Source organism: Pseudophryne corroboree, chromosome 3 (assembly GCF_028390025.1).
Source record: "Pseudophryne corroboree isolate aPseCor3 chromosome 3, aPseCor3.hap2, whole genome shotgun sequence".
In the NCBI taxonomy this organism is placed as follows: Eukaryota; Metazoa; Chordata; class Amphibia; order Anura; family Myobatrachidae; genus Pseudophryne; species Pseudophryne corroboree.
In genome coordinates, this window is record NC_086446.1 from 59,369,793 (window position 1) to 59,396,398 (window position 26,606).

At 47.2% G+C, this 26,606-nt stretch overlaps 1 pseudogene; it reads right to left on the reverse strand.

Annotated features, from left to right (window-relative positions):
* Positions 1–4,099: 4,099 nt before the first annotated feature.
* On the reverse strand, positions 4,100–4,217 carry LOC134897631 (5S ribosomal RNA; annotated as a pseudogene).
* Between the last annotated feature and the right edge of the window lie 22,389 nt (positions 4,218–26,606).

Here is a 26,606-nt window from a genome sequence, read left to right on the forward strand (position 1 = left end):
AAGTCTTCCACCTGATTGTAAACCGTTGGGAAAAACCAAAGGTGGACATGATGGCGTCACGTCTAAACAAAAAACTGGACAGATATTGTGCCAGGTCAAGGGACCCTCAGGCAATAGCAGTGGACGCTCTGGTAACGCCGTGGGTGTACCAGTCAGTGTATGTGTTCCCTCCTCTGCCTCTCATACCAAAAGTACTGAGAATCATAAGAAGGAGAGGAGTAAGAACTATACTCGTGGTTCCGGATTGGCCAAGACGGACTTGGTACCCGGAACTTCAAGAGATGCTCACGGACGAACCGTGGCCTCTACCTCTAAGAAAGGACCTGCTACTGCAGGGGCCTTGTCTGTTCCAAGACTTACCGCGGCTGCGTTTGACGGCATGGCGGTTGAACGCCGGATCCTGAGGGAAAAAGGCATTCCAGAAGAAGTCATCCCTACTCTGGTCAAAGCCAGGAAGGACGTAACCGCAAAACATTATCACCGCATTTGGCGTAAATATGTTGCGTGGTGTGAGGCCAAGAAGGCCCCTACAGAGGAATTTCAACTGGGTCGTTTCCTTCATTTCCTGCAAACAGGACTGTCTATGGGCCTAAAATTAGGGTCCATTAAGGTTCAAATTTCGGCCCTGTCGATTTTCTTCCAGAAAGAACTGGCTTCAGTACCTGAAGTTCAGACATTTGTAAAAGGGGTGCTGCACATACAGCCTCCTTTTGTGCCTCCAGTGGCACCTTGGGATCTCAATGTGGTGTTGAGTTTTCTAAAGTCACATTGGTTTGAACCACTTTCCACGGTGGACTTAAAATATCTCACATGGAAGGTGTCGATGCTGTTAGCCTTGGCTTCAGCCAGGCGTGTGTCAGAATTGGCGGCTTTATCATATAAAAGCCCTTACTTGATATTTCATTCTGACAGGGCGGAATTGAGGACTCGTCCTCAATTTCTACCTAAGGTGGTTTCTGCATTTCACATGAACCAACCTATTGTGGTACCTGCGGCTACCAGGGACTTAGAGGACTCTAAGTTGCTTGACGTTGTCAGGGCCTTGAAAATATATGTTTCCAGGACGGCTGGAGTCAGAAAATCTGACTCGCTGTTTATCCTGTATGCACCCAACAAGCTGGGTGCTCCTGCTTCTAAGCAGACGATTGCTCGTTGGATTTGTAGTACAATTCAGCTTGCACATTCTGTGGCAGGATTGCCACAGCCAAAATCAGTAAAAGCCCATTCCACAAGGAAGGTGGGCTCATCTTGGGCGGCTGCCCGAGGGGTCTCGGCTTTACAACTTTGCCGAGCAGCTACTTGGTCAGGGGCAAACATGTTTGCTAAATTCTACAAATTTGATACCCTGGCTGAGGAGGACCTGGAGTTCTCTCATTCGGTGCTGCAGAGTCATCCGCACTCTCCCGCCCGTTTGGGAGCTTTGGTATAATCCCCATGGTCCTTACGGAGTCCCAGCATCCACTAGGACGTCAGAGAAAATAAGATTTTACTTACCGATAAATCTATTTCTCGTAGTCCGTAGTGGATGCTGGGCGCCCATCCCTAGTGCGGATTGTCTGCAATACTTGTATATAGTTATTGTTACAAAAATTCGGGTTATTATTGTTGTGAGCCATCTTTTCAGAGGCTCCTTTGCGTTTATCATACTGTTAACTGGGTTCAGATCACAAGTTGTACGGTGTGATTGGTGTGGCTGGTATGAGTCTTACCCGGGATTCAATATCCTTCCTTATTATGTACGCTCGTCCGGGCACAGTATCCTAACTGAGGCTTGGAGGAGGGTCATAGGGGGAGGAGCCAGTGCACACCACCTGATCCTTAAGCTTTTATTTTGTGCCCTGTCTCCTGCGGAGCCGCTATATCCCCATGGTCCTTACGGAGTCCCAGCATCCACTACGGACTACGAGAAATAGATTTATCGGTAAGTAAAATCTTATTTTTTCAGTTGGAGCAGGCTCTGGTGCAGCATTATTATTATGCAGGAGGTTGCACTCTAGTGTCCTCTTGAAATAATACAGGTGGCAGTAATGTCAAAGGGAAAGAGTGCTTTATTGGCTTTGGCAATGCTTAAAACCTAACTAATGACTCACAATCAACTAAAACACAGTAAAATCTTTATGGTAAAAATTTTATGATCCAATCCGCCTAAATACTAAGGGTCCACTTATTAATGATCGCAATCAGGGTGCGGTATAATCGCCCAGCATCGTACTTCAATAGGCGATGACTCCAGGCGAATGCATTATGCTGCGCATGCAATGTGCAAGGTGTGCCGCCTAAGCTTTTGCGCATGCGCGGTTCTGATGACCTCACATGGAGAGCGACCATCGCAATCGGAAAGAAGATACACAATGGTGTAAAGTAGAGATGAGCGGGGTTGGATTTACTCGGTTCTTTACGCCAGAATTATCACCGTTTCTTATTTTCTGGATTTTTTTTATTGGCTATCCAAAACACGTGACGTCCAATAGCCAATAAGGAGATTCGGATAAATCCGAGTAAAACCGAACCCGCTCATCTCTAGTGTAAAGTAGAGCTAAATGGATTTATCTGCCGGGATGTAGATAATATTCCGCCGGTCGGTATCGCCGAGAATGCCGACAGCTGCGCCAGGGCTATTCCCACTCGTGGGTGTCAGGACCCTGAGTATCGTGCATCGGCACTTACCGGCGCCGTGGTGCACTATTCTACAAAAATAATGCGTGCACTCCTGTCAGTCCTATGGTGGCTGCTGCTGCCCTCATTGCACCCTGTTCACCCCTCCATGTTCCCATATGGGTATATCCGAGATCTCCGGCTGCTGGACGCCGCCATGACACTTGCGGTCAGTTGATTCAAAGTCCTCCAACCACAAGGGCTGCTGTGGTCATCTGACTCAGGCCTCCAATCATCGCTGAGCAAGACAAGAAGCAGGAACCCAGAACAACATTGCTTCTCATAGGCTCCAGACTCCTGCAGCTAATTCCATTCAAGGAAAAAGAAAGACTCTTTTTGTGTGCACTCTTATAGGCCCTACACACTGGCCGATTTTTTGAAAGATATGAACGATCTCGTTCATAAATGAACGAGAACTCGTTCATATCTTTCAGTGTGGAGACTTAAGCGATGAACGATGCGCGTCCCCGCGCTCGTTCATCGCTGGTCTCCCGTCGGCTGTGCATGCAGGCAAATATGGATGATCTCGTCCATATTTGCCTGCACTTCAATGCAGCCGCGTGACGAGGGGAGTGAAGAAACTTCACTCCCCCCGTCACTGCCCCCCCCCCGCCGCCGGGTCGCTCGTCGGCCGTATCCGCCGTCGGGCAGCTCGGCGGCGGGTCGGCCAGTGAGTAGGGCCCCTTAGAGATAAACGGGTTGTGGATGGAATGCCGGCGGCCAGGATCCCGGAGGTCAGTATATCGACCCTGGGATCCCGGCCGCCAGAATGCCAGCAGCGCAGCAAGTGCAAGAAAGCCCCTTGCAGGCTCAGTGGCGAGCGCAAGTTCTATTCCCACTCTATGGGAGTCGTGGGAATAGATGTGGTGCCGCTGCCGTCATTCACGGCGATCGGGATCCCGGCATCGGTATTCTGACCGCCGGGATGGTAACTACTTCTGGAGATAAATGGATTGGCAATGATTAAAACATAGCTTTTAATTAGCAGTAAATAAATATTAGTGTACCTAAATAAATATCATTTAATAAATATCAGTGTGTCCAAAAAGACAGACAATACAAATATTCAAAACAATGAATCCGTGGTCCAAGAATATGTTTGACATCACTCAATATGCCCTCAGAGGGAATTAAATAATTAGCGAGATCAATTGGACTGACAGACAGAGATACTCAGCATATTATGACCCTCACTGGGTCAATAGATCAGGTGCTCACGTGGGTATTGTAAGTAATAGCTCTGATACCCATACTTTTTAAGGGTAGTCCTCTTATAGACACTCTAAGGGGTACCCATAAAATAAGATAATTACTGGATGCTAACTGGAATCCCTCAAAATAGGAAGGTCCCACCATCACATGTGTGTGTCTGGTTTTAGTGTGAAAGAAGATGAGTGGTGATTCTGCTGTCAGTGTTAAGCACTGAGTATTCAGGTTCCTCAGACCTCTACAACACTTGGTATTCCCAGGAGGTACCCATCCAAGTACTAACCAAGCCCAACACTGCTTAGCTTCCAAGATCGGACAGTATCGGGTATCTAAAGTGTGGTATGATAGTATATACGTTTGTACATTTTGGTCCTCTGACATGACGTTATCACCATAAACCTTGCCAAGTTGGTGATGAATGTCAGCTGCTGATGTGCCTATTAGACACAGAAATCTGATCACACTTCGCACCTCAATATGGGACCATGTCTCCGCCAGCCCCGCCATCTTACAGCTGATGTTGGGACAGTAGGACTGATACAAGGTGCAGTCTAATGGCCATTAGGGGAAGCAGTGGTCTACCTGCTCTGGCCTGCTGGGACATTAGAATAAAATAGAGAACATTAAACACATGAGAGGTCTTACTTATTGAACCACTCTCGTGTGTCTGTAATTTTTTTGTGATCTGTGCCGCTCCCAGTGAAGTTGCTGGGTAATGCTGTATTTATCTCTTGCTGATCTGTTCCTGTGAGCTGCGGAGATGGGGCACATGATCCGCTGCCAGTGTCAGGGGTTTGTATTATCAGCTTGCAGCGATGTGTCCTGTGCGTGCTGCTGTGTGCAGCCATCTGTACTCCAAGAGAGAGGCTTAAGCTAATTACCTGGTACTGGGCATGCCTTGGGGGAAGGATGCAGGTCAGAGACCTGGGGCTACTACAAGGTGCTGATGTTTTTGTAGGCAGGGGTTGCCTGCAAAAGGCTCCCCTGATTCCCATCTTATCCCCACCCAGGAGGATCTAAAACATTAACTTAGCCACAATTGTCCTTCTCCTAATATCTCTGCCCCCTTCCTCATCCCTACCATTTTCCTCATCCCGCCACTCCCCAGTTTCCTTATGGCCACTGATAAATCCTAGCACCCAGGGACGTGCGGTGAGGTAAATTTCTCAGGAGGCGCTGGCTAGTACCAGAGCCAGATTTACACACAATATATGATCCAAAGGGTACATGTGGGCATTATGCAAAGGTGCAGCAGTATAAACTAGTCATGGGCAAAGTGATTCACTGAACTGAGTTGAGACACATGACTCAGTTCAGTGAAGTGTCTCGAGTCAGTGTCTCGGCCCATGAGTCATGACTCATTTGTACTGGAATGTATTGCAGAGACTGCACATGAGTCAGTGAGTTGCCAGTGCTGGAGGATCAGTGCTGGACTCATGGAGTTATTCAGCTGCAGTGATTGTACAGTGTATTTGGGGGAGGCAGCTGCTTATGCACTGATTGTTAATAATAAGAATTTACTTACCGATAATTCTATTTCTCATAGTCCGTAGTGGATGCTGGGGACTCCGAAAGGACCATGGGGAAATGCGGCTCCGCAGGAGACTGGGCACAAAAGTAAAAGCTTTAGGACTACCTGGTGTGCACTGGCTCCTCCCCCTATGACCCTCCTCCAAGCCTCAGTTAGGATACTGTGCCTGGACGAGCGTACACAATAAGGAAGGATTTTGAATCCCGGGTAAGACTCATACCAGCCACACCAATCACACCGTACAACTTGTGATTTGAACCCAGTTAACAGCATGATAACAGAGGAGCCTCTGAAAAGATGGCTCACAACAATAATAACCCGATTTTTGTAACAATAACTATGTACAAGTATTGCAGACAATCCGCACTTGGGATGGGCGCCCAGCATCCACTACGGACTATGAGAAATAGAATTATCGGTAAGTAAATTCTTATTTTCTCTGACGTCCTAGTGGATGCTGGGAACTCCGAAAGGACCATGGGGATTATACCAAAGCTCCCAAACGGGCGGGAGAGTGCGGATGACTCTGCAGCACCGAATGAGAGAACTCCAGGTCCTCCTCAGTCAGGGTATCAAATTTGTAGAATTTAGCAAACGTGTTTGCCCCTGACCAAGTAGCAGCTCGGCAAAGTTGTAAAGCCGAGACCCCTCGGGCAGCCGCCCAAGATGAGCCCACTTTCCGTGTGGAATGGGCTTTTACAGATTTTGGCTGTGGCAGGCCTGCCACAGAATGTGCAAGCTGAATTGTACTACAAATCCAACGAGCAATAGTCTGCTTAGAAGCAGGAGCACCCAGCTTGTTGGGTGCATACAGAATAAACAGCGAGTCAGATTTTCTGACTCCAGCCGTCCTGGAAACATATATTTTCAGGGCCCTGACTACGTCCAGCAACTTGGAATCCTCCAAGTCCCTAGTAGCCGCAGGCACCACAATAGGCTGGTTTAAGTGAAATGCTGAAACCACCTTAGGGAGAAATTGAGGACGAGTCCTCAATTCTGCCCTATCCGTATGAAAAATTAGGTAAGGGCTTTTATAGGATAAAGCCGCCAATTCTGATACACGCCTGGCTGAAGCCAGGGCTAACAGCATTACCACTTTCCATGTGAGATATTTTAAGTCCACAGTGGTGAGTGGTTCAAACCAATGTGATTTTAGGAATCCCAAAACTACATTGAGATCCCAAGGTGCCACTGGAGGCACAAAAGGAGGCTGTATATGCAGTACCCCCTTGACAAACGTCTGAACTTCAGGAACTGAAGCTAGTTCTTTTTGGAAGAATATTGACAGGGCCGAAATTTGAACCTTAATGGACCCTAATTTTAGGCCCATAGACAGTCCTGTTTGCAGGAAATGCAGGAAACGACCCAGTTGAAATTCCTCTGTAGGGGCCTTCCTGGCCTCACACCACGCAACATATTTACGCCAAATACGGTGATAATGTTGCACAGTTACATCCTTCCTGGCTTTGATCAGGGTAGGGATGACTTCATCCGGAATGCCTTTTTCCTTCAGGATCCGGCGTTCAACCGCCATGCCGTCAAACGCAGCCGCGGTAAGTCTTGGAACAGACATGGTCCCTGCTGGAGCAGGTCCTTTCTTAGAGGTAGAGGCCACGGGTCTTCCGTGAGCATCTCTTGAAGTTCCGGGTACCAAGTCCTTCTTGGCCAATCCGGAGCCACGAGTATAGTCTTTACTCCTCTCCTTCTTATGATTCTCAGTACCTTGGGTATGAGAGGCAGAGGAGGGAACACATACACTGACTGGTACACCCACGGTGTTACCAGAGCGTCCACAGCTATTGCCTGAGGATCCCTTCACCTGGCGCAATATCTGTCCAGTTTTTTGTTGAGGCAGGACGCCATCATGTCCACCTTTGGTTTTTCCCAACGGTTCACAATCATGTGGAAGACTTCTGGGTGAAGTCCCCACTCCCCCGGGTGGAGATCGTGTCTGCTGAGGAAGTCTGCTTCCCAGTTGTCCACTCCCGGAATGAACACTGCTGACAGTGCTATCACATGATTTTCCGCCCAGCGAAGAATCCTTGCAACTTCCGTCATTGCCCTCCTGCTTCTTGTGCCGCCCTGTCTGTTTACGTGGGCGACTGCCGTGATGTTGTCCGACTGGATCAACACCGGCTGACCCTGAAGCAGAGGCCTTGCCTGACTTAGGGCATTGTAAATGGCCCTTAGTTCCAGGATATTTATGTGAAGTGACGTTTCCATGCTTGACCACAAGCCCTGGAAATTTCTTCCCTGTGTGACTGCTCCCCAGCCTCTCAGGCTGGCATCCGTGGTCACCAGGACCCAATCCTGAATGCCGAATCTGCGGCCCTCTAGGAGATGAGCACTCTGTAACCACCACAGGAGAGACACCCTTGTCCTTGGAGACAGGGTTATCCGCTGATGCATTTGAAGATGCGATCCGGACCATTTGTCCAGCAGATCCCACTGAAAAGTTCTTGCGTGGAATCTGCCGAATGGAATCGCTTCGTAAGAAGCCACCATCTTTCCCAGGACCCTTGTGCATTGATGCACTGACACTTGGCCTGGTCTTAGGAGGTTCCTGACTAGGTCGGATAACTCCCTGGCTTTCTCCTCCGGGAGAAACACCTTTTTCTGTACTGTGTCCAGAATCATCCCTAGGAACAGCAGACGTGTCGTCGGAATCAGCTGCGATTTTGGAATATTTAGAATCCATCCGTGCTGTCGTAGTACTACTTGAGATAGTGCTACTCCGACCTCTAACTGTTCTCTGGACCTTGCCCTTATCAGGAGATCGTCCAAGTAAGGGATAATTAAGACGCCTTTTCTTCGAAGAAGAATCATCATTTCGGCCATTACCTTGGTAAAGACCTGGGGTGCCGTGGACAATCCAAACGGCAGCGTCTGAAACTGATAGTGACAGTTCTGTACCACAAACCTGAGGTACCCTTGGTGAGAAGGGCAAATTGGGACATGGAGGTAAGCATCCTTGATGTCCAGAGACACCATATAGTCCCCTTCTTCCAGGTTCGCTATCACTGCTCTGAGTGACTCCATCTTGAACTTGAACCTTTTTATGTAAGTGTTCAAGGATTTCAGATTTAAAATAGGTCTCACCGAGCCGTCCGGCTTCGGTACCACAAGCAGCGTGGAATAATACCCCTTTCTCTGTTGTAGGAGGGGTACCTTGATTATCACCTGCTGGGAATACAGCTTGTGAATGGCTTCCAATACCGCCTCCCTGTCGGGGGGAGACATTGGTAAAGCAGACTTCAGGAACCGGCGAGGGGGAGACGTCTCGAATTCCAATCTGTACCCCTGAGATACTACCTGCAAGATCCAGGGGTCCACTTGCGAGTGAGCCCACTGCGCGCTGAAATTCTTGAGACGGGCCCCCACCGTGCCTGAGTCCGCTTCTAAGGCCCCAGCGTCATGCTGAGGACTTGGCAGAAGCGGGGGAGGGCTTCTGTTCGTGGGAAGAGGCTGTCTGCTGCAGTCTTTTTCCCCTTCCTCTGCCCCGGGGCAGATATGAGTGGCCTTTTGCCCGCTTGCCTTTATGGGAACGAAAGGACTGAGCCTGAAAAGACGGTATCTTTTTCTGCTGAGAGGTGACCTGGGGTAAAAAGGTGGATTTCCCAGCCGTTGCCGTGGCCACCAGGTCCGATAGACCGACCCCAAATAACTCCTCCCCTTTATACGGCAATACTTCCATATGCCGTTTGGAATCCGCATCACCTGACCACTGTCGCGTCCATAACCCTCTTCTGGCAGAAATGGACATCGCACTTACTCTTGATGCCAGAGTGCAAATATCCCTCTGTGCATCTCGCATATATAGAAATGCATCCTTTAAATGCTCTATAGTCAATAATATATTGTCCCTGCCCAGGGTATCAATATTTTCAGTCAGGGAATCCGACCAAGCCACCCCAGCACTGCACATCCAGGCTGAGGCGATTGCTGGTCGCAGTATAATACCAGTATGTGTGTATATACTTTTTAGGATATTTTCCAGCTTCCTATCAGCTGGTTCCTTGAGGGCGGCCGTATCAGGAGACGGTAACGCCACTTGTTTTGATAAGCGTGTGAGCGCCTTATCTACCCTAGGGGGTGTTTCCCAACGCGCCCTAACCTCTGGCGGGAAAGGGTATAATGCCAATAATTTTTTAGAAATTAGCAGTTTTTTATCGAGGGAAACCCACGCTTCATCACACACCTCATTTAATTCATCTGATTCAGGAAAAACTACGGGTAGTTTTTTCACACCCCACATAATACCCTTTTTTGTGGTACTTGTAGTATCAGAAATGTTCAAAACCTCCTTCATTGCCGTGATCATGTAACGTGTGGCCCTACTGGAAAATACGTTTGTTTCCTCACCGTCGACACTGGAGTCAGTGTCCGTGTCTGTGTCGACCACCTGAGGTAACGGGCGCTTTAGAGCCCCTGACGGTGTTTGAGACGCCTGTACAGGTATTAACTGATTTGCCGGCTGTCTCATGTCGTCAACAGTCTTTTGTAAAGTGCTGACACTATCACGTAATTCTTTCCATAAGACCATCCAGTCAGGTGTCGACTCCCTAGGGGGTGACATCACTAACACAGGCAATTGCTCCGCCTCCACACCATTTTCCTCCTCATACATGTCGACACAACGTACCGACACACAGCACACACACAGGGAATGCTCTGATAGAGGACAGGACCCCACTAGCCCTTTGGGGAGACAGAGGGAGAGTTTGCCAGCACACACCAGAGCGCTATATATATATATATATATAGGGATAACCTTATATAAGTGTTTTTCCCTGATATAGCTGCTGTATATATTTATCTGCCAAATTAGTGCCCCCCCTCTCTTGTTTTACCCTGTTTCTGTAGTGCAGGACTGCAGGGGAGAGTCAGGGAGCCTTCCTCCAACGGAGCTGTGAGGAAAAAATGGCGCCAGTGTGCTGAGGAGATAGGCTCCGCCCCCTTCTCGGCGGCCTTTCTCCCGCTTTTTTAAGGAAAAATTGGCAGGGGTTAAATGCATCCATATAGCCCAGGAGCTATATGTGATGTATTTTTTGCCAAAAAAGGTGTTTTTATTGCGTCTCAGGGCGCCCCCCCCCCCCAGCGCCCTGCACCCTCAGTGACCGGAGTGTGAAGTGTGCTGAGAGCAATGGCGCACAGCTGCGGTGCTGTGCGCTACCTTATTGAAGACAGGACGTCTTCTGCCGCCAATTTTCCGGACCTCTTCAGTCTTCTGGCTCTGTAAGGGGGCTGGCGGCGCGGCTCTGGGACCCATCCATGGCTGGGCCTGTGATCGTCCCTCTGGAGCTAATGTCCAGTAGCCTAAGAAGCCCAATCCACTCTGCACGCAGGTGAGTTCGCTTCTTCTCCCCTTAGTCCCTCGGTGCAGTGAGCCTGTTGCCAGCAGGTCTCACTGAAAATAAAAAACCTACTTTAAACTTTTACTCTAAGCAGCTCAGGAGAGCCCCTTAGTATGCACCCTTCTCGTTCGGGCACAAAAATCTAACTGAGGCTTGGAGGAGGGTCATAGGGGGAGGAGCCAGTGCACACCAGGTAGTCCTAAAGCTTTTACTTTTGTGCCCAGTCTCCTGCGGAGCCGCTATTCCCCATGGTCCTTTCGGAGTCCCCAGCATCCACTAGGACGTCAGAGAAAATATATTAACATAGATTCAGTGTTATGTTGATATATTATTAATAACCACTTATTACACACTAGTTACAGAATATGCACATTACTTCTGGCTGAGGAGAGAAAGCTTAACAGCCATGAAACACATCATTCAGTCTGTAACTAAACCAAATAAAAACATTTTTTTTTTTTTTTTTGCATACTTTGCTAATTAATATTTTAGGTGGGCTTTTTTTTAGGTGGACTTGGATTTATTATATTATCCACTATCTAGCCTCCAGGGAGTTTGTCACCCACAATCACACTGAGCAGGATCAGTGAGCACTGAGCTGAGAGCCCTGTACCACAGGGGCTCCACCTCCTGCAGGCTTATGCTGCATGAATCAGATCCATCCACTGAGTCACTGAGTCCACACAGTGTACAACTGTCTCAACTCACTGGCAGACTCAGGATGAATCATGATTCATGACATGGATCAGGCACAGCAGCACAGCACTCACTGACTGGTGAGTCGTGACTGCTCCCTCCCCCCTCCCACTGGGTGTAACCTGGTGTAGCCACTGGCCAATCACAGCTAAAGACACTCAGCAGAAGACACTGAAGGACACACTGAGTTTCCTCCCTCTGGCTGAGAGAGGCTGCTACTGCTGTCTCGACTCATGAAACAGTGAGTGACTCGAATCATTCACACTTCCTGATGATTCGAGTCACTGTGTTGAGACAGTGAGTCAGTAGCCATCTCTAGTATAAACTCCTGGAATTTTGGTGGGTTTTGATCAGAGATGGGCGGAAAAGATAAGTGCACCTGCCATAGACTTTTTACTCCAGAGTTTTGACTATAAAAATGATTAGAATAATACCGAGAAGATATTTTTAACATATTCTTTGTATTTGTCATATACTTTATATAGTCAAAACTCTGGCACAAACGTTAGCATGACAGGAAAGGCTCTGCCTCACCCCACCGCACGTCACTGCTAGCATCCCCCACCAAGTTAATTATGGGCCTCACCTTCAATATGCTGGCATTTCCCATCTAAACACTTCAGAATTAACTCAGTCAGCCACAAAGGGGGTGAGTTGTCTTTTGCCCCTTAAGGCCCTATATTGCCCTGGACCCGTATTTTTCTTTTATGCAGCTGTGAACAAAAACCCATGAGTTCGTACTGTACTGTAAGTGCAAATTATAGCCCCGCATACTCACGTGGTGGGATACCTCACAGCTAATTGAATCAACTCCTCTAATTGTTGAATCAGTGAGAGATGAGCGGGTTCGGTTTTACTCGGTTTTACTCGGTTCTCAAAACGGCATCTAATTGGCTCACGGATGTCACGTGTTTTGGATAGCCAATAAGGGTCGGTTTTGAGAACCGAGTAAAACTGAGTAAAACCGAATCCGCTCATCTCTATGAATCACAGTACCCTCCCTCCTTTTTGTTGCAAAGTCATTAGCAGGCATTGTTACCCTGCAGGCACCCCACATACAGTACGGAACGCATTACCCAGATACAATGCTACAGTATATCCTGCATCCCCTCCATTCATACAGTAAGTACTAATAAAACAACTAATAAAAAAATATAATTTTAATCATATTCTACGGATATGCCCCAGAATCGGGTAAGGAACTCTGCATAGCTCCATCTCATCCTCTTCCCATTTCTCCTGTAAGAGACAAGACCAGGTGAATGACTAACATTAAAGCAGTTATGTACATGGTATAAGCCACAGGTTCTCAAACTCGGTCTTCAGGACCCCACACGGTTCATGTTTTGCAGGTCACCTGTAGATTTTTAAAATGTGACAGTTGGTGATACACAGTGCACCTGCTGGGTGACATGGAAAACATGACAGGAGCTAATTGGTTGGTTCTTTATCTCTCTCATCTTTATCTCTCTCAAAGGCTTAGTAAATAGACCACGTAGGACCCTATTCAGTATTAGTTGCAGATTCTGCTAAAAAGCACAATCTGCTACTGATTAAGTTGCATGCTGGGGGCCGCCCAGCGCAGGGCAATGCCGCCCAGAATGCTAATTGGCGGCCGGTAATGCTATCGCAAAACAGTTGTGACATATTAGCTAAGTGCAGTGCCTTCTGGGGCCGGGAGAGAATGGCGACAGGGGCCTAAGTGTTTAAAAGTGCGTACATCTGAAGAGAGGAACAGCTAATACTCTGGGCAATGGACCACAATGGCTGGTGCAAATGCAGATGGTGAAAGCAAAATGGCCGTGCACAGACAGCGAAAGGCCCCCAGAACCCATGTCATTCAAGCCTGGTAGTCGTGATTACCCTGACTGTGCTATAATAATGTGAATTAATAGTGCAATAAGTTTGGAGCAATGAAAGCCACTTACTTAGTGACGGTGTCACCTTCCTTCTCCTCATGTACAGGGGCGGGAGATGCCTATGATGCAGGGAAGAGAATCCAATCACTTTCATAGGAAAGAAAATCTAACCATACTGTATGTATGGGATCCAGTCGTTAGGTCGCCCACTATTGGTTGACAGTAAGTAGGTCAACATGATTTCTAGGTCGACATGACAAAATGTTGCCATGAGTTTTTCACATTTTTTTTGTATTTTTTTGAACTTTTTCATACTTTACGATCCACGTGGACTACAATTGGAAACAGTAACCTGTGCCGAGCCAGCGGCAACGGAGCGAGGCACCTTGCCCGAAGCATGGCGAGCCATGCGAGGGGACACGGTGCACTAATTGGGGTTCCCAGTCCCTGTACAGAGAAAACGACACAAAAAAAAGTGAAAAAACTCATGTCGACCTTTTGTCCCGCCGACCTAGTACATGTCGACCTAGAAACCATGTCGACCAACAGTGGTCGACCTAGACGCTGTCAATCTAAGTCTAATCAACCTAACATACCACACCCATATTTACAGCTATTTGTGCATCATTCATTCATAAGATATATTAATATATACATAAATGTAAACTTCATCATGTGCCATTACCAGGGTAAGAAGTAAGAAGTGGTGTTGAGAAGCAATGGTGACAGTGTAGGGGCACAGAATACTATTCTATTATCACATACTGTACATGTTATACTTTGCCAGAGAAATGAGATAGATAGATAGATAGATAGATAGATAGATAGATAGATAGATAGATAGATAGATAGATAGACAGACATTGTGCTGGTCTGTTGAGATGGACAGTTGTCTAAAGGTGCCCATACACTAGAGATGTGCACTTGAAATTTTTCGGGTTTTGTGTTTTGGTTTTGGGTTCGGTTCCGCGGCCGTGTTTTGGGTTCGACCGCGTTTTGGCAAAACCTCACCGAATTTTTTTTGTCGGATTCGGGTGTGTTTTGGATTCGGGTGTTTTTTTTTAAAAAACACTAAAAAACAGCTTAAATCATAGAATTTGGGGGTCATTTTGATCCCAAAGTATTATTAACCTCAAAAACCATAATTTCCACTCATTTTCAGTCTATTCTGAATACCTCACACCTCACAATATTATTTTTAGTCCTAAAATTTGCACCTAGGTCGCTGGATGACTAAGCTAAGCGACCCTAGTGGCCGACACAAACACCGTGCCCATCTAGGAGTGGCACTGCAGTGTCACGCAGGATGGCCCTTCCAAAAAACCCTCCCCAAACAGCACATGACGCAAAGAAAAAAAGAGGCGCAATGAGGTAGCTGTGTGAGTAAGATAAGCGACCCTAGTGGCCGACACAAATACCGGGCCCATCTAGGAGTGGCACTGCAGTGTCACGCAGGATGGCCCTTCCAAAAAACCCTCCCCAAACAGCACATGACGCAAAGAAAAAAAGAGGCGCAATGAGGTAGCTGTGTGAAGCGACCCTAGTGGCCGACACAAACACCGGGCCCATCTAGGAGTGGCACTGCAGTGTCACGCAGGATGGCCCATCCAAAAAACCCTCCCCAAACAGCACATGATGCAAAGAAAAAAAGAGGCGCAATGAGGTAGCTGTGTGAGTAAGATAAGCGACCCTAGTGGCCGACACAAACACCGGGCCCATCTAGGAGTGGCACTGCAGTGTCACGCAGGATGGCCCTTCCAAAAAACCCTCCCCAAACAGCACATGACGCAAAGAAAAAAAGAGGCGCAATGAGGTAGCTGTGTGAGTAAGATAAGCGACCCTAGTGGCCGACACAAACACCGGGCCCATCTAGGAGTGGCACTGCAGTGTCACGCAGGATGGCCCTTCCAAAAAACCCTCCCCAAACAGCACATGACGCAAAGAAAAAAAGAGGCGCAATGAGGTAGCTGTGTGAGTAAGATAAGCGACCCTAGTGGCCGACACAAACACCAGGCCCATCTAGGAGTGGCACTGCAGTGTCACGCAGGATGGCCCTTCCAAAAAACCCTCCCCAAACAGCACATGACGCAAAGAAAAAAAGAGGCGCAATGAGGTAGCTGTGTGATTAAGATAAGCGACCCTAGTGGCCGACACAAACACCGTGCCCATCTAGGAGTGGCACTGCAGTGTCACGCAGGATGGCCCTTCCAAAAAACCCTCCCCAAACAGCACATGACGCAAAGAAAAAAAGAGGCGCAATGAGGTAGCTGTGTGAGTAAGATAAGCGACCCTAGTGGCCGACACAAACACCGGGCCCATCTAGGAGTGGCACTGCAGTGTCACGCAGGATGGCCCTTCCAAAAAACACTCCCCAAACAGCACATGACGCAAAGAAAAAAAAAGGCGCAATGAGGTAGCTGTGTGAGTAAGATAAGCGACCCTAGTGGCCGACACAAACACCGGGCCCATCTAGGAGTGGCACTGCAGTGTCACGCAGGATGGCCCTTCCAAAAAACCCTCCCCAAACAGCACATGACGCAAAGAAAAAAAGAGGCGCAATGAGGTAGCTGTGTGAGTAAGATAAGCGACCCTAGTGGCCGACACAAACACCGTGCCCATCTAGGAGTGGCACTGCAGTGTCACGCAGGATGGCCTTTCCAAAAAACCCTCCCCAAACAGCACATGACGCAAAGAAAAAAAGAGGCGCAATGAGGTAGCTGTGTGAGTAAGATAAGCGACCCTAGTGGCCGACACAAACACCGGGCCCATCTAGGAGTGGCACTGCAGTGTCACGCAAGATGGCCCTTCCAAAAAACATTCCACAAACAGCACATGACGCAAAGAAAAATTAAAGAAAAAAGAGGTGCAAGATGGAATTGTCCTTGGGCCCTCCCACCCACCCTTATGTTGTATAAACAGGACATGCACACTTTAACCAACCCATCATTTCAGTGACAGGGTCTGCCACACGACTGTGACTGAAATGACGGGTTGGTTTGGACCCCCACCAAAAAAGAAGCAATTAATCTCTCCTTGTACAAACTGGCTCTACAGAGGCAAGATGTCTACCTCATCATCATCCTCCGATATATCACCGTGTACATCCCCCTCCTCACAGATTATCAATTCGTCCCCACTGGAATCCACCATCTCAGCTCCCTGTGTACTTTGTGGAGGCAATTGCTGCTGGTCAATGTCTCCACGGAGGAATTGATTATAATTCATTTTAATGAACATCATCTTCTCCACATTTTCTGGATGTAACCTCGTACGCCGATTGCTGACAAGGTGAGCGGCGGCACTAAACACTCTTTCGGAGTACACACTTGTGGGAGGGCAACTTAGGTAGAATAAAGCCAGTTTGTGCAAGGGCCTCCAAATTGCCTCTTTTTCCTGCCAGTATAAGTACGGACTGTGTGACGTGCCTACTTGGATGCGGTCACTCATATAATCCTCCACCATTCTTTCAATGGTGAGAGAATCATATGCAGTGACAGTAGACGACATGTCCGTAATCGTTGTCAGGTCCTTCAGTCCGGACCAGATGTCAGCATCAGCAGTCGCTCCAGACTGCCCTGCATCACCGCCAGCGGGTGGGCTCGGAATTCTGAGCCTTTTCCTCGCACCCCCAGTTGCGGGAGAATGTGAAGGAGGAGATGTTGACAGGTCGCGTTCCGCTTGACTTGACAATTTTCTCACCAGCAGGTCTTTCAACCCCAGCAGACTTGTGTCTGCCGGAAAGAGAGATCCAAGGTAGGCTTTAAATCTAGGATCGAGCACGGTGGCCAAAATGTAGTGCTCTGATTTCAACAGATTGACCACCCGTGAATCTTTGTTAAGCGAATTAAGAGCTCCATCCACAAGTCCCACATGCCTAGCGGAATCGCTCCGTGTTAGCTCCTCCTTCAATGTCTCCAGCTTCTTCTGCAAAAGCCTGATGAGGGGAATGACCTGACTCAGGCTGGCAGTGTCTGAACTGACTTCACGTGTGGCAAGTTCAAAGGGCATCAGAACCTTGCACAACGTTGAAATCATTCTCCACTGCGCTTGAGACAGGTGCATTCCACCTCCTATATCGTGCTCAATTGTATAGGCTTGAATGGCCTTTTGCTGCTCCTCCAACCTCTGAAGCATATAGAGGGTTGAATTCCACCTCGTTACCACTTCTTGCTTCAGATGATGGCAGGGCAGGTTCAGTAGTTTTTGGTGGTGCTCCAGTCTTCTGTACGTGGTGCCTGTACGCCGAAAGTGTCCCGCAATTCTTCTGGCCACCAACAGCATCTCTTGCACGCCCCTGTCGTTTTTTAAAAAATTCTGCACCACCAAATTCAAGGTATGTGCAAAACATGGGACGTGCTGGAATTTGCCCATATTTAATGCACACACAATATTGCTGGCGTTGTCCGATGCCACAAATCCACAGGAGAGTCCAATTGGGGTAAGCCATTCCGCGATGATCTTCCTCAGTTGCCGAAAGAGGTTTTCAGCTGTGTGCGTATTCTGGAAAGCGGTGATACAAAGCGTAGCCTGCCTAGGAAAGAGTTGGCGTTTGCGAGATGCTGCTACTGGTGCCGCCGCTGCTGTTCTTGCGGCGGGAGTCCATACATCTACCCAGTGGGCTGTCACAGTCATATAGTCCTGACCCTGCCCTGCTCCACTTGTCCACATGTCCGTGGTTAAGTGGACATTGGGTACAGCTGCATTTTTTAGGACACTGGTGAGTCTTTTTCTGAGGTCTGTGTACATTTTCGGTATCGCCTGCCTAGAGAAGTGGAACCTAGATGGTATTTGGTAACGGGGGCACACTACCTCAAGAAATTGTGTAGTTCCCTGTGAACTAACGGCGGATACCGGACGCACGTCTAACACCAACATAGTTGTCAAGGCCTCAGTTATCCGCTTTGCAACAGGATGACTGCTGTGATATTTCATCTTCCTCGCAAAGGACTGTTGGACAGTCAATTGCTTACTGGAAGTAGTACAAGTGGTCTTCCGACTTCCCCTCTGGGATGACCATCGACTCCCAGCAGCAACAACAGCAGCGCCAGCAGCAGTAGGCGTTACACGCAAGGATGCATCGGAGGAATCCCAGGCAGGAGAGGAATCGTCAGAATTGCCAGTGACATGGCCTGCAGGACTATTGGCATTCCTGGGGAAGGAGGAAATTGACACTGAGGGAGTTGGTGGGGTGGTTTGCGTGAGCTTGGTTACAAGAGGAAGGGATTTACTGGTCAGTGGACTGCTTCCGCTGTCACCCAAAGTTTTTGAACTTGTCACTGACTTATTATGAATGCGCTGCAGGTGACGTATAAGGGAGGATGTTCCGAGGTGGTTAACGTCCTTACCCCTACTTATTACAGCTTGACAAAGGCAACACACGGCTTGACACCTGTTGTCCGCTTTTCTGTTGAAATACCTCCACACTGAAGAGCTGATTTTTTTGGTATTTTCACCAGGCATGTCAACGGCCATATTCCTCCCACGGACAACAGGTGTCTCCCCGGGTGCCTGACTTAAACAAACCACCTCACCATCAGAATCCTCCTGGTCAATTTCCTCCCCAGCGCCAGCAACACCCATATCCTCCTCATCCTGGTGTACTTCAACACTGACATCTTCAATCTGACTATCAGGAACTGGACTGCGGGTGCTCCTTCCAGCACTTGCAGGGGGCGTGCAAATGGTGGAAGGCGCATGCTCTTCATGTCCAGTGTTGGGAAGGTCAGGCATCGCAACCGACACAATTGGACTCTCCTTGTGGATTTGGGATTTCGAAGAACGCACAGTTCTTTGCGGTGCTTTTGCCAGCTTGAGTCTTTTCAGTTTTCTAGCGAGAGGCTGAGTGCTTCCATCCTCATGTGAAGCTGAACCACTAGCCATGAACATAGGCCAGGGCCTCAGCCGTTCCTTGCCACTCCGTGTGGTAAATGGCATATTGGCAAGTTTACGCTTCTCCTCCGACAATTTTATTTTAGGTTTTGGAGTCCTTTTTTTACTGATATTTGGTGTTTTGGATTTGACATGCTCTGTACTATGACATTGGGCATCGGCCTTGGCAGACGACGTTGCTGGCATTTCATCGTCTCGGCCATGACTAGTGGCAGCAGCTTCAGCACGAGGTGGAAGTGGATCTTGATCTTTCCCTAATTTTGGAACCTCAACATTTTTGTTCTCCATATTTTAATAGGCACAACTAAAAGGCACCTCAGGTAAACAATGGAGATGGATGGATACTAGTATACATATGGATGGACTGCCGAGTGCCGACACAGAGGTAGCTACAGCCGTGGACTACCGTACTGTGTCTGCTGCTAATATAGACTGGATGATTGATAATGAGATGAAATCAATATATATATGTATGTATATATAATATCACTAGTACTGCAGCCGGACAGGTAGATAATATATTTATTAGGTAATGATGACTGATGACGGACCTGCTGGACACTGTCAGCTCAGCAGCACCGCAGACTGCTACAGTAAGCTACTATACTATAGTAGCATGTACAAAGAAGAAAAAAAAAAAAAACCCACGGGTAGGTGGTATACAATTATGGATGGACTGCCGAGTGCCGACACAGAGGTAGCTACAGCCGTGGACTAACGTACTGTGTCTGCTGCTAATATAGACTGGATGATTGATAATGAGATGAAATCAATATATATATGTATGTATATATAATATCACTAGTACTGCAGCCGGACAGGTAGATAATATATTTATTAGGTAATGATGACTGATGACGGACCTGCTGGACACTGTCAGCTCAGCAGCACCGCAGACTGCTACAGTAAGCTACTATACTATAGTAGTATGTACAAAGAAGAAAGAAAAAAAAAACCACGGGTAGGTGGTATACAATTATGGATGGACTGCCGAGTGCCGACACAGAGGTAGCTACAGCCGTGGACTAACGTACTGTGTCTGCTGCTAATATAGACTGGATGATTGATAATGAGATGAAATCAATATATATATGTATGTATATATAATATCACTAGTACTGCAGCCGGACAGGTAGATAATATATTTATTAGGTAATGATGACTGATGACGGACCTGCTGGACACTGTCAGCTCAGCAGCACCGCAGACTGCTACAGTAAGCTACTATACTCTATAGTAGTATGTACAAAGAAGAAAGAAAAAAAAAAACCACGGGTAGGTGGTATACAATTATGGATGGACTGCCGAGTGCCGACACAGAGGTAGCTACAGCCGTGGACTAACGTACTGTGTCTGCTGCTAATATAGACTGGATGATTGATAATGAGATGAAATCAATATATATATGTATGTATATATAATATCACTAGTACTGCAGCCGGACAGGTAGATAATATATTTATTAGGTAATGATGACTGATGACGGACCTGCTGGACACTGTCAGCTCAGCAGCACCGCAGACTGCTACAGTAAGCTACTATACTATAGTAGTATGTACAAAGAAGAAAAAAAAAAAAAAAAAAACACGGGTAGGTGGTATACAATTATGGATGGACTGCCGAGTGCCGACACAGAGGTAGCTACAGCCGTGGACTAACGTTCTGTGTCTGCTGCTAATATAGACTGGATGATTGATAATGAGATGAAATCAATATATATATGTATGTATATATAATATCACTAGTACTGCAGCCGGACAGGTAGATAATATATTTATTAGGTAATGATGACTGATGACGGACCTGCTGGACACTGTCAGCTCAGCAGCACCGCAGACTGCTACAGTAAGCTACTATACTATAGTAGTATGTACAAAGAAGAAAGAAAAAAAAAAACCACGGGTAGGTGGTATACAATTATGGATGGACTGCCGAGTGCCGACACAGAGGTAGCTACAGCCGTGGACTAACGTACTGTGTCTGCTGCTAATATAGACTGGATGATTGATAATGAGATGAAATCAATATATATATGTATGTATATATAATATCACTAGTACTGCAGCCGGACAGGTAGATAATATATTTATTAGGTAATGATGACTGATGACGGACCTGCTGGACACTGTCAGCTCAGCAGCACCGCAGACTGCTACAGTAAGCTACTATACTATAGTAGTATGTACAAAGAAGAAAGAAAAAAAAAAAACCACGGGTAGGTGGTATACAATTATGGATGGACTGCCGAGTGCCGACACAGAGGTAGCTACAGCCGTGGACTAACGTACTGTGTCTGCTGCTAATATAGACTGGATGATTGATAATGAGATGAAATCAATATATATATGTATGTATATATAATATCACTAGTACTGCAGCCGGACAGGTAGATAATAGATTTATTAGGTAATGATGACTGATGACGGACCTGCTGGACACTGTCAGCTCAGCAGCACCGCAGACTGCTACAGTAAGCTACTATACTCTATAGTAGTATGTACAAAGAAGAAAGAAAAAAAAAAACCACGGGTAGGTGGTATACAATTATGGATGGACTGCCGAGTGCCGACACAGAGGTAGCTACAGCCGTGGACTAACGTACTGTGTCTGCTGCTAATATAGAGTCTAGACTGGATGATAAATTATTGATAATGAGATGAAATCAATATAATATCACTAGTACTGCAGCCGGACAGGTACTATATATATTTATTATGTAATGACTGATGACGGACCTGCTGGACACTGTCAGGTCAGCACAGCACCGCAGACTGCTACAGTAAGCTACTATAGTAGTATGTATAAAGAAGAATGAAAAAAAAAAAAAACACGGGTAGGTGGTATACAATATTATATATATATATATATATATATTATATACAATTATATATATATATATATATATTAAACTGGTGGTGATTGATTATTAAACTGGTGGTCACTTCAGGTCACGTTGCAACTTGCAACTAGTACTCCGAGGCCTAAGCAGACAATCACAAAATATATTATTATACTGGTGGTCAGTGTGGTCACAACAATGGCAGTGTGGCACTGACTCTGGCAGCAAAAGTGTGCACTGTACGTTATATGTACTCCTGAGTCCTGCTCTCAGACTCTAACTGCTCCCCACTGTCAGTGTCTCCCCCACAAGTCAGATAATACACTTACAGTCACACTATCTATTATCTAATCTATAAATATCACTTCAGCAAGTAGTATAGTAGTATACAGTATAGTAGTACTCCTCCTAATAATGCTCCCCAAAATACTGTGTCTCTCTCTTCTCTAAACGGAGAGGACGCCAGCCACGTCCTCTCCCTATGACTCTCAATGCACGTGTGAAAATGGCGGCGACGCGCGGCTCCTTATATAGAATCCGAGTCTCGCGATAGAATCCGAGCCTCGCGAGAATCCGACAGCGTGATGATGACGTTCGGGCGCGCTCGGGTTAGCCGAGCAAGGCGGGAAGATCCGAGCCTGCTCGGACCCGTGTAAAAAACCTGAAGTTTGGGCGGGTTCGGATTCAGAGGAACCGAACCCGCTCATCTCTACCATACACTAGACAACAGGTTCTCAAACTCGGTCCTCAGAACCCCACACAGTGCATGTTTTGCAGGTCTCCTCACAGAATCACAAGTGAAATAATTAACTCTACCTGTGGACCTTTTAAAATGTGTCAGTGAGTAATTAATACACCTGTGCACCTGCTGGGTTACCTGCAAAACATGCAATGTGTGGGGTCCTGAGGACAGAGTTTGAGAACCTATGCACTAGACGACCTGTAATGATGATTTCTCGTTAACGATTTCCTTTGAACTCCCCCGACAGTCCTTGGCAAACTATATACAGGTTGAGTATCCCATATCCAAATATTCCGAAATATGGAATATTCCGAAATACAGACTTTTTTTGCGTGAGAGTGACATAGTGAAACCTTTGTTTTTTGATGGCTCAATGTACACAAACTTTGTTTAATACAAACAGTTATTAAAAATATTGTATTAAATGACCTTCAGGCTGTGTGTATAAGGTGTATATGAAACATAAATGAATTGTGTGAATGTAGATACACTTTGTTCAATGCACAAAGTTACAAAAAATATTGGCTAAAATTACCTTCCGGCTGTGTGTATAAGGTGTACATGAAACATAAATGCATTCTGTGCTTAGATTTAGGTCCCATCTCCATGACATCTCATTATGGTATGCAATTATTCCAAAATACGGAAAAATCCGATATCCAAAATACCTCTGGTCCCAAGCATTTTGGATAAGGGATACTCAACCTGTAGTACAATACACATAAGATATATCTTAAGATCTGGGAGCAGCTACATCCAGGATCATGCTGTCGTTAATGAGAGCTTCAGATCTTCCCTGCAGCAGGGAAGATCTGAAGCTACGACCGACGACCAGAGGGACTCGCATCGTGATCGTTCATGGACACAGAACGATCTGCACACTTATGAACGATTTGTAGTTCCGAACCAGTGAAAATGGCCAAATCCATCATAATACGTCTAGTGTATGGGCACCTTAACACTGATAAATGATTATTATATGCCAGAAAGTAGCGACGTACAGATGTATGATCACGCACCTTATTTTTAAAAATTCTTCTGATCCGGCTAAAGAATGTCCTTCTCCTTTCTGTTGGTATGATGGCAAATAAAAATTATACCGGCACCTTGAATTCTCCAATTGCCTGTCAGTGGGCACCGTGGCTTTTATAATCTTCCTATATTCTATACACATCTATATGGGTAACAGTAATAGGCAGTAGGAAGAGGTGAAGTGGTATGGACTACATGGAGGCTTTAGGTTTGGTGGAATAACCTGGTCAGACATGGAAAGCAGATCCAGAGGTGGCGGGGGCAGTGCGGGAGAAGTCCAGCAGCCGGGAATGGAAGTTACTAAATAGAGAAGAGAGGGGAAAGTCCGGGGGAGAGCATAGTCTAGTGGGGAATATATTATGATGAGGCCACAATATAAGAGGCTTGAGCTTTGTGGAAGACTTTGTATGTGAGGGGGAGCAGCTGACATTGTACTCTGTAGGCAGTGGGAGCCAGTGGAGGGGTTTGGAAGGGAGTGCAGCAGGTGAGGCAGGGTGGGAGAGGAAGAGTAGTCTGGGCACAGTGTGTCTGATGGACTCGAGAGGTGGGTGAGTGGAAGACCAGTGAGGAGAAGGTCTCCATGGTTGAGGTGGGAGATGATGACTGAGGGTAGTGGACCTGAGTTATAGTTCCTGCCTGTGTGCGGAATGGGCGGATGTTGCAGAGGAGGGGGTGGGAGATAGGTTAAGCAGAAACAGGAGAGGGATAGGCACAGGGGCAGATTGGAGGTCACTTTGATGAGGGCAACTTGATTGAACTTGGGAGGGTGGAAGTCAGACTGCAAAGGGTGTAGAAGGAGGAAAGAAATTGGGAGTAACAAGAAGAAAAGAACTGGGACGGAAGTTGGACAGGGTGGACGGGTCAAGAGAATAGGTGTAACAAGAGCATGATTTAATGTAGACAGGAGGATATCACCCCATCTACTGTATGAGTTTCTTCTGTTCTGTCAGATAAAAGTAAATATAAACTTAGCCATTATAAGTCGGAAGAGAATTAAATATGCTTTTACCTGACCAAACAGATGAAGTGCTTATATATACAGTCTATATATATATATATATATACTTGCATCATATCACTAATGCCCTCCCAACCCTTTATTACTTATCCAGATTGGGACATTCTAATACAGTGCAGCAGAGCATCTTGGGAAGGTTGTGTCAGAGGACTTGACTGGTCAGCCCATCCAAATACAGAAGCTGGGAATTGCCGCTCTGTACACTGATCCTGCACTTAATGCAGCTCGGAATGTCTCTCCCTGGGGTTATATGATCTGGAACTCGGCCAGGGAGTCCATTTCCCATCCTATTATATCTGTTACTTACACCGTTAGCTTAGGTCCTGATTCAGAGATGGATGTGGATCATGTGTACATAGATGCCTCTTGTCGGCTTCTGTGATCCACTGCTGCGTCCAAATCCACAGCTTCAGATCATCTACATGACCATCGATCATCTGTGTAACCCTCAGGTTATTCAGGATGGCCGGTGTTTTCACGGTGCCGGGGTCAGTGGCCTCAGCACTCCCAGAAAACAGTGGGGAAGGCGGAGAGGGGGTGACCCGCACATTTTTTGTGGAATGTCGCCCATGACGGCCCCTTCCCCGTCCCCATACAGCCGCAGCATAACAGTCATATTGCAGAAACAGATCGATACTTCATCTGTCTTCAAAAGTTGATACATCTCCCCTCACATGTTTAATTGCTTTGCGCATTACATATTACTGTTTTATAAAATCAAGCTACACATCCAGCAGAGAGCATGGGGGCAGGATGTATTAAAAAACATCTCCGCCCAATGCAGCGATGCTAATCGCATATATACTAACATATGCGAATCGCAATGCGGTGACAGAGGCCCCCCCGCGATACCTGTCAGAAGGTATGCGGGGGTCTCTGTTGGGTCTGTCACCTCCCAGCCCCAAGAGGTGATGTGTGCTGGTGGTCCCCAGGCTCATCTTCCAACCCCCCTGCACCCAGAAGCAGAAATGGCTTGTGCTGCGGGGCGGGGGGGGGGGGGGGGGGGGGGGAGCTCGGGGTTTGTGGAGCACTGCCTGGACACAGGTGAGGGGGGGGGGGGCGGCGGGTGCAGCATTGGTCGGAGGGTGCGGCACTCGGCAGCGGGTGCGAAAAAAGCCCCTAGACTTCCATAGGGTATCGGCATAAAAAGATGGCAATACCCTCAGCAGTACATATGAAAATGTGGTAAAACACCCGAAAGCGGGGGTTTTACCACATTTTCCCTTTGTTACACCCTGTCCTGGCTCTGTAAAGTTTTCTTGGCCAAGCAGAGTCTTTATGAATCCCCATGGGGTGTAATGTATGGCAGATTTCCCTGTCACTGAGGGACACGTAACGTCTAATACAGTGACAGTTCTTACATTTCCCTGCACATCAGCGTGCTGTCTATTTATAAGCAGCACCAATAATCCAATAATGACAGGGGCACATGGGCATTGTACACACACTGCTGCTGTTGTACATATGGGGGGGGGGGGGGGGTAGCGGTAAGTGCTATCAGTGCACATAAGGTGTGTCGATAACTCTCCCCCCATACTGACAATACATACATATACCCCAGGGTGTTGTGTGCTGAGCTTGCAGAGCTGGTCGCATGGGGCGATGTGTGCCGGTACAGCAGACAGGGACCCAGCAAGCACCAGGCTAAAGCAGGGAACTCAGTGGGCGTTATTCATACTTCCCTACTCTTCTAGAACTCCCAAATTTTGGGGAGTGCACACGGACTCCGGCAAGAGTGGGCAGCCCTCCCGCATCCTGCCTACTTCTTAGTGGAATGGGGTG